Genomic DNA, 2772 nt, shown 5'->3' on the forward strand with positions numbered 1-2772 from the left:
AGACTCAGAGAGACAGACATGGGCCGCAAAAGGCAGAAAGATGTCGGAGCCTGCAGCAGTGCCTCAGTCCAAGATGGTGCTGAGAGAGAGGAGGAGGCGGGAAGAAGAAACACAGCCTTTGCACAGAGGCTGGAAGTCTCAGCCCGGCTGAACAGGTATGTGAGGGGCATAAAGACAGATGAAGAAGGAAATGGAGGGAGTGAGAAGCACAGAGATGAGGAGGAAGATGATGAGGAGATGCCTGTGCTGAATGCAGAGCTGGAGCAGGAGGAAGAGGGGGATGGTGACACTGTGCAGTTAGCTGAAAGTGCAGATGTAGCAGAGCCCACCCTGCGGGATGTATTCCAAGCTGTCTTATACTGCAAGACTGCCTTAACTTCTCTAACAAAGCAAGTGAATTGCTTGAAAGAAGAAATGGGAGGCATAAAAACATCTATGCAGAAAGTTACAGCCAGATTAACTGAGGTGGAGGACAGAGTTGGTGTAACAGAAGATCACTTAACCTCAGTGCAAAAGACACAACAACAGCACACTCAGAGGATCACGGTAGTAGCCAATAAAAATGATGACCTGGAAAACCGGTCACGTAGGAACAATTTGCGCATTGTGGGCATCCCTGAGAGAGCTGAGGGTGCTGACCCCACAACCTTTATTGAAACCTGGCAGCTGGACAAGTTTGGTGCTGATAACTTGTCGAGAGTGTTTGCGGTGGAGCGTGCCCATCGCGTACCCATGAGACCCCCAGTGCCGGGAGATGGACCTCGCACGATGCTAGCCAGAATCCTGAATTGCAGAGACAGGGTCACTATCTTACGAAAGGCTGCAAAGTTGACAGATCTTAACCTGGAGGGCAAACGAATCGAAATATACCCGGATTACTCTGCCGAGGTGCAAAAGTTGCGACTGCGGTATGGCGAAGTGAAGAAACAGCTCCGCTCTTTACATTTGAAATACTCTACAATTTATCTTGCTAAATTAAAAGTGGAAGTTTTTGGAAAGGTCATTTTTTTCCCGTCACCAATTGAGGCTGCTTCGTGGCTGGAGCGCAACTGGAGCAAATTGAGAGAAGATAATGGCAATATGACCACATGACCCTGCTAGACTGATCACTGGACAGGGTTGTGGCGCTGCTTTACTCTGCGAAATAGGAGCGCAGAGGAGGGGGAGAACTCCCCACTGGGATCTATGTATTATGGTTAATTGTTTGACTAATGGTTCGGGACTATGCATACTGTTGACAATATGGCGGAGAGGCTGCCAATGATGGAGGAGGACATGACGCATGTTGAAGTGCGGAATACTGAGAAGTTGCTCAGGTTCTTTGAGCTCCCACTCTCACGTTGGGGAGAGAGTGACAACTGCAAAAGGGGAAGGGTGGGGGGAGGGGAAGTGGAGAGGGATGGGGGGAGGTGGGTGGGGCGGATTTGTAGGGAGATGGGGGTTTTCATGCTGTTTGACCGGGTATGATTGGGACCACAATGTAATGATGTTACTTGATGATGATGGATTGTTCTTTCTAATGCACAATGAGTAACCGTACTGTTCGGATGTTAAGTTGGAATGTGCGTGGTATATCTGATAAGGTTAAGAGGGCGGCTGTTCTGAATCATATCAAATCCTGTGAACCTATGATAGCGTGCTTGCAGGAGACACATCTCACTAGAGACACTATGCACTGGTTGTCAAGAGCCTGGATGCTAAAGACATATCATTCTACTTATTCCTCGTACTCCAGGGGGGTGTCAGTCCTAATACACAAAAACACACATTATGAAGAGCTGGAAGTGCATGTAGACAGTGAAGGGCAGTATGTATGGATTGCTTGCAGATTGTTCGGACACAAAATGATTTTAGTGGCTTTATATATCCCTCCACCTTACTCTAAAAAGAAACTACAAGCAGTACTGGAACTGACAGGCAGATGGGGGAGACTCCATTGTTGATTATGGGAGATGTTAACAACACTATGAATGATTATTGGGATAAAGTACAACCGGCAGGTACGGAAGCTGGACAGGACAGGATGACTGCCTTTGGCAAGTATGTAGGGGAACTTGGGCTGGTAGATCTGTGGAGAGTACGAAATGAGGGTAAGAGGACTTTTTCATGTCATTCGGCAACACATGGAACACTGTCGAGGATAGACCTGGCTTTGGGGGATACCGCTATGGACGGGATGGTGGGGGAGGTGGAATACCTACAGAGGACTCTCTCGGATCATGGTCCTATGGTGGTCACGTTTCTGGTGAGGTCTGCTCAGGGTCAGAGGGGAGGTTGGCGTCTTCACCCGACGTGGCTTAAAGTGGTGGACATGGGTGGCATAACCAAAGAGCTAGAGCACTTCTTCCAAATGAACGAAGGGAGTACTGAGGCCACAACGGTATGGGATGCCATGAAGGCGTTTACGAGGGGACTTTTTATAAGTGAGATTGCGAGGTGTAAGACCAAAATTAAATTGGCAGATCAACAAATAAAGGATGACCTGACAAGAGCGGAGGCAGACATGATTTTGGCGCCAACGAGTGAAGCTCACAATAGACTAAAATTGGCTCAGGAGGCAGTTGATAAACTGCACATGATGCAAGCTGAGAGGAAAAGGGCATTTCAGCAAGCTCAATTCTTTGAAGAAGGAGAGAGACTAGGTCACTTGTTGGCGGTGATATCTGTGGCACAAAGGGAGTCTTCCAGGGTGTATAAACTGAGAGATCAAACAGGGGCGACTCTGACAGACACAAAGGACATACTGGAGGTCTTCAAGGCATATTACATGGC

Source organism: Dendrobates tinctorius, unplaced genomic scaffold (genome assembly GCF_039654945.1).
Source record: "Dendrobates tinctorius isolate UK_male_01 unplaced genomic scaffold, ASM3965494v1 ptg000030l, whole genome shotgun sequence".
In the NCBI taxonomy this organism is placed as follows: domain Eukaryota; kingdom Metazoa; phylum Chordata; class Amphibia; order Anura; family Dendrobatidae; genus Dendrobates; species Dendrobates tinctorius.